The 12,399-nt window shown below is 48.4% G+C and overlaps 1 protein-coding gene and 2 long non-coding RNA genes across 8 annotated transcripts in view; 1 reads left to right on the top strand and 2 right to left on the bottom strand.

Annotated features, from left to right (window-relative positions):
* Positions 1 to 1,879: 1,879 nt before the first annotated feature.
* On the bottom strand, positions 1,880 to 3,615 carry LOC144335319 (uncharacterized). Its single transcript, XR_013406094.1, has 2 exons — positions 3,399 to 3,615; positions 1,880 to 3,256 (listed from the first exon to the last, which is right to left on the bottom strand). It is a non-coding gene; the product is annotated as an uncharacterized LOC144335319 (long non-coding RNA).
* Positions 3,616 to 5,172: 1,557 nt separating this feature from the next.
* Positions 5,173 to 12,399, top strand: part of PIK3R5 (phosphoinositide-3-kinase regulatory subunit 5) — an 88,366-nt gene continuing 81,139 nt past the window's right edge. For 4 of the 6 annotated variants that reach the window (XM_077970349.1, XM_077970348.1, XM_015118589.3 and 1 more), the window contains exon 1: positions 5,173 to 5,307. The gene's annotated coding sequence lies outside the window, so the exon portion shown is untranslated. Of the gene's footprint in view, positions 5,308 to 9,804; positions 9,933 to 12,399 lie in introns of all 6 variants that reach the window. The other 2 variants (XM_077970347.1, XM_077970346.1) reach the window with 1 other exon arrangement.
* Positions 10,318 to 12,219, bottom strand: LOC144335320 (uncharacterized). The gene is made up of 2 exons (XR_013406095.1): positions 12,037 to 12,219; positions 10,318 to 11,901 (listed from the first exon to the last, which is right to left on the bottom strand). It is a non-coding gene; the product is annotated as an uncharacterized LOC144335320 (long non-coding RNA).

Here is a 12,399-nt window from a genome sequence, read left to right as displayed (position 1 = left end):
GACAAGATACATGCATATTTTCTTATTTCTCTTTCTTTTTTACATGAAAGTTTAGCACACTGTATTTTTCATGGTAGTATTTTTAAAAGCACGGTAGAATTCTGTCCTTTAAAATTTGATAGAAGTCACCTATGTAACTACCAAGACCTGGACTTTCAAGAGAGATGTTATTTGATAATTTACACAACTCCATGGTTATTAGTCTAGTCAGGGTGTATCTCTTCTTAGGTCAATTTTTGGTAATTTATATCTTACCAGGAAAGTTAAGATATTGAGTAGAAAATGCAAATCTTTCTTTAGTTCAGAGAAAATTTCTTCTGCCATATATTTTATTTTCTCTTCTCTCTCCTTGTGGAATTACTGTTATACACATATTAAACCTCTATAATCTAGCTATCACAGACCATCTTTTCTCTTCTGAATTCTAGGATAAATTTTCAAACTTGTGTTCTGGGTCACACATTCAGCTTTCCTCGGTTCCCAATCTTCTGTTCATTGTTTCCACTGAGGTTTAAATTTAGCAAGCTAAAAATGTTTCCTAATTTCGGTCTGTAATTTCTTAATGATTTTTTGTAATTTCAGTTTGTAATTTCTTAATCCACTACACTTGCAATTACAATATTCTCCCAAATGTTATTAAAAACATAAAAGAGAAATATGTTTAAAATTTTTTTCCTCTTCTTCTTGTGGAAATTTCATTTCAAAGGAAACTAATTTTCTCTTATCATGTCCCTTTCTGTTGAAAGTCTGAATCTTTTTGTGTTTTCATAGGATTGGTTTTTCTCTCTTTGCTTATTTTTACCAGGCAGGAGTCTATATTTATTCTGGAATAGAATTTGAGGTGGTTCTGCTGATTATCATGAATAGTCAGTAAGCATTCAGTCAAACAAATAAGTGGAGAGAGGTATTTTAAGCAGAGGGGACAGAGAGAGAAAGGGCATGAAGATATAAAAGCCCAATGTCAGCTAGGCACAGTGGCTTGCACCTGTAATCCCAGCACTTTGGGTAGCTGAGGTGGGAGGATTTTTTTTTTTTTTTTGAGACGGAGTCTTGCTCTGTTGCCCAGGCTGGAATGCAGTGGCCGGATCTCAGCTCACTGCAAGCTCCGCCTCCCGGGTCCACGCCATTCTCCTGCCTTAGCCTCTGGAGTAGCTGGGACTACAGGCACCCGCCACCACGCCCAGCTAGTTTTTTGTATTTTTTTTTTAGTAGAAACGGGGTTTCACCATGTTAGCCAGGATGGTCTCGATCTCCTGACCTCATGATCCGCCCGTCTCGGCCTCCCAAAGTGCTGGGATTACAGGCTTGAGCCACCGCGCCCAGCCAGTGGGAGGATTGTTTAAGCCCAGGAGTTTGAGACCTGCCTGGGCAACATAGCAAGACTCCATATCGACCAAATAATAATAATAACAATAATAATAATAATGATAATAATTAGCTAGGCACACCTGAGGCAGGAGGATGGCTTGAGCCCAGGAGTTTGAGGCTGCAGTGAGCACTGATCATGCCACTGCACTGGGTGACAGGAAGACCAACGTGGATTTTCTTTTCTCACATATTTTATGTACTGGGATATAATTTACAAAGAGCAGAATATATAACTTTTAAGTGAACATCTCACTAACTTGTTCATATGCACACACCATTTAACCACCATCAAGATGAAAATACCACCCCAGAAAGTTCACTCATGTCCCCTTTCTGGTTAAATTTTTCTCTTCCCCCAAGATAACCATCATTCTGACTCCTATCACTGTAAGTTAGTTTACTGGTTCTTGAACTTCATATAAATGGAATCATGCACTATATTTTCTTTTGTGTCTGGCTTCTTTTGCTCAGCATAATTTTCGCGAGATCCACATATGTTGACACATGCATCAGTCATTTATTTATTTATTTTTTTACTACTGAGTAGCATTTCAGTGTATGAATATCCCACAATTTAACAAAAAATGCATTCTACTATTAATGACATTTGGGGTGTTTCCAGTTTGGGGCTATTATAAATAAAGTTGCTATAATCATTCATATATATGTTTCTGGGGGGATATATACATTCATTTATCTTGGATATATACCTAGGAGTGGCATTTCTGGGTCACAGGGAGATGTATATTTAACTTTATTAGTTACTGCCAGTCAGTTTCCCAAACTTGTGCCATGTTACACTCCTACAAGCAATATATGAGTGTTTCAGTTGCTCCACATCCTCACCAGCATTTGGTGTTTTCAGTGTGAATTTTAGCTATTCTAATGACTGTAAAGTGGCAACTCATGGTTTAAATTTGCATTTTTCCCAAAGACTCATCATGTTAGCACCTTTTCCTGTGTTTATTGGCCATTCGCATATCTTTTTTTGTTGAAGTGTCTGTTCAAGTCTTTTGCCCATTTTAAAATTGGATTCTTTGTCTTTACTACTTTTGAGTTGTGGGAGTTCTTTATATATTCTGGCTATAAGTTACTAGAAACCTTACTATCCATTGGTGATGTCAACTGAGATAGGGAAGGCGGGAGAAGGAGTTTGGGAGAAGATGAAGAATTTATTTTAGGGCATGGAGTAATTAAAATGCTTTTGGATGGATTATCTAGACACGGATGTACAGAAAACACTTGGAATTACAGATCTGGAGCTCAAGAGAGAAGTCTGGGTGATACTTTGGGAGGGATCAGTACGATGGGAATGGATAACATTGCCCAGGGAGAAGAGAAGCAGCCTCATCTGAAACCTCAAACATTGTAATGTTTAAGGGATGACGAAGAAATGAAGCCAGAAGAAGAAAACAGAAATCATGGTGAGAGGTGGAGGAGAAGCCAAGGAGGGGATTTTCAAGAAGGAGTGGTGCCAAATGCTCTAGTGAGGTAAGAAAATGAAACCATTGGAGTTGACATTTGGGGTTTCCCTGGTGGTCTCTGTTCAGAGAATTGAGGAATACATGTAAGATGAGGAAGTAGAGACAGGGTTAGACTCCTCTTTGAAAACATTAGGCAGTGAAAGGAAGGAGAGTGATTTCAAAGAGCCATAGAGTTTAAAACAAAGCAACAAAGGAGTTGTAGAAAGAGGTACATAATCAGATGCTTAATGAGTGACAGAGGTACCTTTCAGAGTCTTTCAAGCAGCTTTGGGGAGGTGGGAAATGGAGGATGCATAGGTGTCAGGTCCTGATCAGATCTGACAGAACTCAGTGTTGACGGGGTGGCAGAACATGCGGCTCCATATCTGGGTCACAGCTGCAGGTGGAGAGGAGAATGCCTACTTCTGAGGGGATGTAGGATGGGAGAAAGTTAGCTTCCTGGGATGCTCAGCGCCCTGGGAGTAAGCACCAATGAGCGTCTCTTTTGCAGTTTTCCTCCATTTTCAGAAGCCAGGCATCCCATAATTTCTCTGACAGATTATTTACCTTTCCAAGTGCTCTCCTAATCCAACATTTCCATCTGGCACACACTGTGTCATTCTTGCTCCTGAATTCCTGGTTCCAGAACAGTTCTGCCATTTTCTTCCTTTGCACGGTGTGTACCTTCAGTCTTCTCCTCTTCCTCCAATGTCCATATTTTTGTGGTGGAAAAGGTGCGGACAGGGGAGACAGGACACTAGAATCCTTATCAAGTCCTCTCTCAGTCCTTGGTGTCTCTGGTTCCTTCTCTGTGAAAGGGTGACGTGTTGGGGAGGGGTGGGGGATGAGGTAGGAGAGGGGGTCTGAGTTCCTTCCCACTTCTAACGATGGCTGGAACCAGGCCTCTGTGTTCAACCAAGGGTACTTTCTGTTTCTGTCCATTTGGGGAAGTTGCTTTTTCTTGGTATTTCGGGAGTCAGGAAAACAAAAGTCATTGGTGTTCATATTTCTCAAAGCCTCAGGTAGGGTTGCGGCTTTTGGCCAGCAATAACGTATGACCATGACCTTGTGGCCGAGTTTGCACGCCTCTAACAGATATTATGACACAGAGTTCCATTCAATAGTGGAAGTGGAGATTTCAGCGTTGCCCTTTGTTAACCCTCAAATGAAGTGCTTCTCTTCCATCGCGAGGGCTGTCCAAGCAGTAGCCAACCTTCTTATCCCTATTTTGTAAACGAGGGGGAAAGGATGCATAGGAAGCACAGAGTCTCGTGGGATTCCCTGAGGAGTCCTTCCAACTCTTGGTAGAGCATCATCTGCAACGTCGTCTGGGAGAGAAAAAGGGGAGGCAAGAAGAGGGCCTTGACCCAGGAGGCAGGAACTCCGGCACACCCCCATTCCCTTCCCCAGGGGCTGGGGAGACCACTCAGGTGACAGTAGCCCTGGTGCCGGCCAGGGGGGGCAGGAAGTCCAGCCAGAGGCTGGAGCAGCAGTGCTGAACTCCAGGACTGGCTGGTATTTCTATGAAGGTTCCTGCAGGAGGATGCGGGTCAAGGTGCTCGTCTGCAAAGCAGGAATGCAGGCATTTTAAGGGTTAAGGGCACTCAAAGAAAATAGAAGTAGGTGGCTCACGCCTGTAATTCCAGAACTTTGGGAGGCCGAGGTGGGCGGATCACGAGGTCAAGAGATCCACACCATACTGGCCAACATGGTGACACCCCGTCTCTAGTAAAAATACAAAAAATTGGGCGAGGTGGCGCGCGCCTGTAATCCCAGCTACTCAGGAGGCTGAGGCAGGAGCATTGCTTGAACCCGGGAGGCGGAGGTTGCGGTGAGCCAAGATCGTGCCACTGCACTCCAGCCCGGGCGACAGAGCGAGACTCCGTCTCAAAAAAAAAAAAAAAAAGAAAAAGAAAATAGAAGTAGGAAGAGGAAGTGGGTCCTAGTGAGAGAAGGAAGCAGCTCGTCGGAACTTCCTCTTTCTCGTCTTTCCCCGAAGCCCCCACCCCAGACCTGCCCCCGGCTCCGCTCAGCCCTCCTGCCGGGCCAAAGCCGCGCTTCTGACGCGGGGGCCTAACCTCCCCTTACTCCTAGGGGGTCGCTGGTGCTCCGCGCTGGCGCCACGGCCGTGCACCGGCCAGGGTCTGCTTCCGCGGGCTGGCGGGTCAGAGCCGGGGCTGCTTCTCAGACGCTTTGCGGACTCGGGGGCGTGACCCAGAGGATGCGGGGCCAGGCGCGCACCTGGCTGACGCGGCCCCGCCACCAGGTGGCTGGAGAGGCCGGCTCCGCGGTCAGCCCCGCCCCACAAGGCCCCGCCCCCTGACAGGCCCCGCCCCCCGCCCTCCGGAGTAGCTCAGGCTGGGCAGATGCTGCGGCTCGCCGCGCGGCTCCAGCTGGGGCGCGGTGGTCCCGAGGGTCACCCGAATCGTAGGGAGTCGCCGCTGGACAGGGGCTCGGCGCCCGGCAGGGACTGCAGGTGTGTGACTGGGCAGCCGGGGTGGGTGCGGAGGGCACGCGTGGGAGCTCCAGGCAGACCTGGAGCAAGCTGGGGACAGTCGGGGAGAGTAGGCTCCGCGAGCAGCCGCCGCAGCCCGGGGGCTGGACAGATCCTGCTGTCTTCCGGCCCCATGGACCGGGCCCACCGCGGGGGCAGCAGGTCTGCAAACCTGCACTCCAGATAGCCACAGAGACTTAAGGGGCGGCGCGCTGACCACTCATCGTTATCCGGGTAACCTCTGCTGGGCGCTTCTGTGCAGCTGTGTCCTCAGCCTCCTGCCTCCAACACAGGTCGCCCTGTGTTGTGGGGTCAGGGACCCTGTCCGCCCCTGTGGGGAACTGTCCGTGAGCGTGGGCGTCAGGGCTCCTGTGCCGTCAGAACCTGGGAGTCATGGAAATGCCCGCGTAAGGCGCCCTCCGTCGAGCCTCACTCAGCCTGCTAGTTAGCCCGCGTTGGCTCCAGACGCGGCTGCTGTCCTAGAGAACTGCACGCTTTCTGCTCTCAGAGGTTCTGTGTTTACACACTGGGCATCCCCGCGTGACTGTGTGTGTGTGTGCGTGCATGCGCGTGTACGCGTGCTGGCCCATCCCGGCCTGGGGTAAATACACAAAAAGTTCAGGTCAGTAAGAGGAAGGAGATTGTTCAGAAGGAAAAGGAAGGCGAGATTAAAGCAGCAGGATGTGGTATAAAGCGAGTTAACAAGACTCCGAGTAGAGAGGAGGGGTGGGTTTAGGCAGAATGAGGGCTAAAAGTAGGCCAAGCCTGCCTCCAAAGTCCTCTCTGGACTGACACCCTCGTTTTCCTTCCGTGTCTTCTCATCACCCCACACTTTCCTTCCTACCCTCAGGACCACCTCTAAGGCACTGGCTCCCAGAGCTGACTGCAGGTTGGACTCTCTTCCAAGCAGTCCTACAACATGGCTTTCCAGGGATGGGATCTGGAATCTGTATTTTTCGAAAATTTTAATGAGCTCCTTAAGTGGTGATGCTGAAGCCATTGCTTGGGAACCATGCATGATGTGGAAAAGAGATCCAAGTTCCAACCAGATCCAGCTGTGTGACCTGCAGCATCACACTGTCCCCCAACCCAGCCTCAGTCTCCTTATCTGTAAAATGGGCTCTCATATTGACCCATAGAGCTGTGTGGAATTATTATTATTATTATTGACATAGGGTCTTGCTCTGTCACTCAGGCTGGAGTGCAGTAGCATGATCATGGCTCACTGCAGCCTTAAACCCCCAGGCTCAAGCAATCCTCCACCTCCGCCTCCCAAGTAGCTGGGATTACAGGTCAGCACCACCATGCCCAGCTAATTTTTGTATTTTTTGTAGAGGCAGGGTTTTGCCATGTTGCCCAGGCTGGTTTCAAATTCCTTGAGCTCAAGCGATCCGTCTACCTTGGCCTTCCAAAGTGCTGGGATTATAGGCATGAGCCTCTGTGCCCAGCCCAGTGTGGAAAATTAAGTGAGGCGTGTATGATGAGAATGGCTGCATGTGGGAGATGCTCTGTGGATGTTTGTAGAACGCTGGATTCCGTGTTTCCTCGGTATGGCTGCAGGGGTGTGGTCTTCACCAGGGGATCCATGGAAGACAAAGAAGACAGTTTTGGATGGTGGAGCTGTCTTCCTGCTTCAGGGCTCCCTCCCCTGCTTTTTGAAGCCTTACAAGCCAGGACTGTGGGGGCAGGAAGGCTTGGGGTCTTTGTGTGCTGAGCCTCACTGGGGTTTTAAGAACCTCCCTCCTTTCATTTCTAGCTTAGAAAAGGGATGATTCATTATCCTCCCTCCTCAGGCTGGAGTAGAAGCAGACAATCTCTGCCTCCCTGCTTGTCTTTCTTCCCTCCCATTCACTGTTTATTGTTGCCCTCAAGAATAACAGGTTGCCCAGCTACTTGGGAAGCTTAAGTGGGAGGATTGCTTGAGCCCCGGAGTTCAAGGCTGCAGTGAGCTATGATCGCTTCACTGCACTATAGCCTGGAAGACACAGAGAGACTCTGTCTCAAACAAACAAACAAAAAACAAGCAAACAAAAAAAGAAGAATAGGTTGGACGCTAGTGGCAGTGGGTGACAAGAGCATTAGGGGTTGATGTTGGCATGAGGATGAGAAGGCCGGGGTGCAAACTGCTCCATACCCCTGTGTTAGCCATCCATCAGGGGCCTGCTGGCTGAGGAGTGGGAGAGGAGGAGAGCCAGGAGCCTTTTTGCCTGGGTAGCCTAGAGTTTGGAAGCCCCAGCTTGGGTTCCGCTGAGCACTCAAGCTGTGCTGACTTGGCCTTTCTTCAAAGACGCTCATCCCAAGGGACTGAGCTGGCTGGCCCCGTGGGACCTCTGAGAACCAGAACACCTGTTTGGCCTCAGCTGGTGAGCTAAAAGCCTGAACCAATGTATTAAGAAAGAAAGCTGGCCAGGCGTCATCGTTCACACCTGTAATCCCAGCACTTTGGGAAGCCAAGGCTTTGAGGCCAGGAGTTCAAGGCTGCAGTGAGCTATGATCGTGTCACTGCATTCTAGCCTGGGCGATAGAGTGAGACCCTGTCTTTAAAAAAAAACAAAAAATAAAATTTAAAAAACAGAGAAAGCTCCTGGAAGAACAAGATAGAGTGATCCTTAGCAAGTCAAGGGAGAGGTGTTTAATTTGATTTTTGAGCCTCAGATATAGGTGGGGTGGGAGGAGAGAAAGGAAAGAGTACATCTGACTTCTGCCCAAAGGGAAGATGATACCTTCCCATAGCAAACATGTATTACATAGTAGGATATTTCATCAATTTGAAGATGTACATATTTTCACATTTTGGCAACACTGAAATCAAGGTGCATGTTACCGTTTATGGCATCTTCCAATTATAATAGGCAACACTATTTCTTCCTTATTGCCACACAAAATAATGGTGCATCTTACAATTGATGGCATCTTAGATTCTGTTAAATACAATGTATTTTTCACAGATTTGGGGGTATGTGTTAGCGATACACAGGTTCACATAGAATTATGTTGTTCTCATAGCTTTCATACATAAATTTTTCTAGTAGCTCTCTACTCAAAGTATCAGAACTTTTCAACGTATTCTGTTTTAAAATATATCTTTGTAAAGTATGTTGCTTTCATTTATAAATGTGGCTTGTCGGATATGATTGAATAATTTCTTGAAATTTTCATCAAATGGTTCTGGACGGCCATTCTCTTTTGTACCCTGTGTCTTTTTGTACATTCGTGCTTCTTTCTCTTTCATCCTTCTCCTCGTCCTTTTCTCCTTTGGCTATGACTTCATGGTGTTGGGTACTGTGCTAAGTATGTCATGTCCTTTCATCTTCACAGTCACACTCTGAGGTAGCTACAATTATTGCCCCCATTTTACCTATGAGAAAACCGAGGACCAAGGCCACACACGTAGGAGGTGCCGGAGCTGGGCTGACTCTAGCGTCTGCTCTTAACCAGAGTTGGCCAAGCCTAAGTGATGGCTTAGGTGTTCCTGTGGGTGTCAAGCACGTACCCTATACAACACAGTTTTGGGGGCATGAATTGTGGCCACCAGATGCTTTTGTTTGTTTGCTTACTTCTAGGATAGTAGCTAGATTTTAGATAGTTGAGGTTATTGGTTAAGTGACTTCCAAATAAGTGAGTCACAGCTATAAGAAGTTACACCCAAAAGGGGGTTGGAGGCTGATGAATGGGAAGAAATGGATGACTTTCATGGCACAGAGAAGATCCTGGGTCCTTCTTGAGTCTTCTGAGTCTATCCAGTGGTATGCTAGACTTCGGGTCCTAGAGTTTGGCATCCATGGGAGACGGCTGCTTCCATGGGAGCTTCTCTCATGCTGCCATGATGATGTAAGATAACACATCTGCGTGAGTCACTTTTCTTTTTTATTTCTTTATTATTATTATTTTTTAGACAGAGTTTTGCTCTTGTCACCCAGGCTGGAGTGCAGTGGCGCGATCTCGGCTCACTACAACCTCCGCCTCCTGGCTTCAAGCGATTCTCCTGCCGCAGCCTCCCGAGTAGCTGGAGTTACAGGCGCCCGCCACCACGCCCAGCTAATTTTTGTATTTTTAGTAGAGATGAGGTTTCGCCATGTTGGCCAGGCTGGTCTCGAACTCCTGACCTCAGGTGATCTGCCCACCTTTGCCTCCCAAAGTGCTGGGATTACAGGCGTGAGCCACCGCACCCAGCCTGCGTGTGTCACTCTTCAGCTGAAAACGCTGCAGAGCTGCATGACTTTCCAGAGATGGCTCACACCCACCACCCATCCCAGGTCCACCCCTCCTGCTTCCTCTCTGGTAGCCTGAGCAGATCTCTGCACCTTTGTGTGTGCTGTTGCTTCTCCCCAGATTGCCCTTCCCCGCCTCTGCCTGCCTGGTGAACTGCCAGTTCCTCCTACAAGCTCAGCTCAAGCCTCATCTTCTGAGGCTCTTCCTTTGCCCCTCAGCACTAACCATCTCCTCCTTCATTGTGCTTTCTATGTTTTCGCACCATAGGGCTGACCACCCAGGCCTACAGGGCGACCAGTGACCCGGCACAGCTATGGCCTGCTCACCCTAGCCACCTGATGTTCAGCATGGCATCAAGCTGTCATCCTGAAACTCCCTGGGATCTCATAGGCAAGGTGCCCAGGCACAGCAACGGCAGAAGTTGCCAGATCACAGGATGGGGTGGGGGGCTGGGGGTGGGGCCCGGAGGGAGTGGTGTGCTTTTCATTTTCATGTCCTCGGGAGTCTTGTTGTTGTTGACCTAGGCAAATGAGCTTGTGTGGTTTCCTTGTTAGGGGGCAGGGCTGGGGTGTGAAGGCTGAAGGTGGCCTCACATGGAGCCAGGGGGCCCAGTTTCTGCCTAGCTCCCCCACTCCTAGCCACGTGATCTTTGCTAAGTCCATCTACCTCTCTGCGTGTCTGTTTCCCCATCTGTAGGATGGAAATCTGGCACTCAGTACTTTATGTGGCCCCTGCCTAATCGCTAACATTTCACTTGTTCATTCAACACTTCTGCATGGAGGACACCTTCTGTGTGCCAGGCATGTGCCAGGCTCTGAGGATGCTGAGCAAGACAGGCAATGATCCTGCCCCGTGGAACTCACAGTTTCATGGACAAGATATGCAACACACATATTGTTTAATTACAACTGTGAGAATTATGGGATACTCTGAGATTATGGAAAGGGAACTCAATATAGTTGAGGGGTTAAGCAAAGGTTTCTCTGAAGAAGTCATATTTGAGTTGAGACTTGAAAGATATAACATAAAAGAAAATAATAACAATAATGCCTACCAATTAGGAAATACTTGCTAAGGGCTCTTTGGGTGCATTATCTCTGGCATTCTTTTCAACACCTGGTGTGTGGGGTATGTGGGCTCCCTCTCCTGTAAGGATCAGGTGATAGCACTACTGGCAAGCACCCTTCTCGGTTTCTGACACAGACCAGGGACTCATCCCCACCTTCCTCACCCCTCCCGGTATTCCAAGGTCCAGCTTATGGATGCTGAGGTCATAAATACTAATGTGCGGGCTCTCTTCTCCCTTCCACTGACACAGATAGCATGTCCCGCTCAGGAGCCCTCTGCATTTGTGCATCTCCGTCAACAGCTCAGGGAGTTGAGTCCCCATCCACAGAAAACTCCATCATGTTGATTGCCGGGCCTTGGTTCTGTCCCTCTTAGGAGCCGCTGTCCTGGGAGGGTTCAGAAACTCTGATCCGGATGGTCTGTCTCATCTAGGAAGTCCCTTGTCCAGCTTCCATATCCTTCTTCCACGAAAGCTGTCTCCCCAGAACCATGGAGTGTGTGCAGATGTATCACTGGGTTTTTGGTCTGAGTATTTGTTCCTGCATGGCTTGGTGGTTTGGCTCTTGTCAGGCAAATCTCCATGCAGCCACTTCCACTCAACCTGGCCGAGCCAGCCAGCCTCCTGCGGGAGGGTTCTGCAACAACCAGATCGCATCTACACTGACAGCTCTTCGAGGGGAGTCTCAAACTCTCTTTAGATAGGGGGCCCCTTTGAAAAACTGATGAAAGCGATAGATCATCTCCTCTCTCGTCACCCATAAGCACATATGTACATGAGAATGCATTTGTACGTGTGCACGCACACACGCAGTCTCTCTCTCTCTCTCTCAAAGTTTTGCATAGAATTCTAAGGTCTTCTTGGATCTCTGCAGTTCACCGAGGGATTCAGGTTAATAACCCCTGTTCTAGAAAACATGACTTTCTCTATGCTGATTTCTTTGGATTATCCCCAGCACAGCTCCCTGTGGGAGGAAGCTGCTGTCAGAAGGAAGCTGGGGATGGTGATGAATAATGAAAACTGTACAGAGGACGCCGGTAGCGACTCACTGGTGAGAACCCAGAAGTGACATGCTGGGGGCCGGCTCCTGACTGTACACTGGGCCACCGCTGTGCTGTTGGATTTCTCACCAAGTTTTGAATTCAGCCCATTTTCAAGATGATTAAAGAGTGAGAGAGAAGGCCGGGCATGGTGGCTCACACCTGTAATCCCACCACTTTCTGTGAACGAGGCAGGTGGATCACCTGAAGTCAGGAGTTCGAGACCAGCCTGACCAACATGGAGAAACCTCATCTCTACTAAAAATACAAAAATTAGGCCGGGCGCGGTGGCTCACGCCTGTAATCCCAACACTTTGGGAGGCCGAGGCAGGTGGATCATGAGGTCAGGAGATCGAGACCATCCTGGTTAACACGGTGAAACCCTGTCTCTACTAAAAATACAAAAAATGAGCCTAGCATGGTGGTGGGTGCCTGTAGTCCCAACTACTCAGGAGGCTGAGGCAGGAGAATGGCGTGAACCTGCGAGGCAGAGCTTGCAGTGAACCAAGATTGCACCCGTGCACTCCAACCTGGGTGACAGAGTGAGACTCCATCTCAAAAAAAAAAAAAAAAAATTAGCCAGGCATGGTGGCACATGCCTGTAATCCCAGCTACTTGGGAGGCTGAGGCAGGAGAATCATTTGAACCCGGGAGGCGGAGGCTGCGGTGAGCCAAGATCGCACCATTGCACTCCAGCCTAAGTAACAAGAGGGAAACTTCATCTCAGAACAACAGTAACAAAAAAAAAAGAGAGAG

Source organism: Macaca mulatta, chromosome 16 (genome assembly GCF_049350105.2).
Source record: "Macaca mulatta isolate MMU2019108-1 chromosome 16, T2T-MMU8v2.0, whole genome shotgun sequence".
In the NCBI taxonomy this organism is placed as follows: Eukaryota; Metazoa; Chordata; class Mammalia; order Primates; family Cercopithecidae; genus Macaca; species Macaca mulatta.
This window is presented reverse-complemented; position numbering and strand designations above follow the sequence as displayed.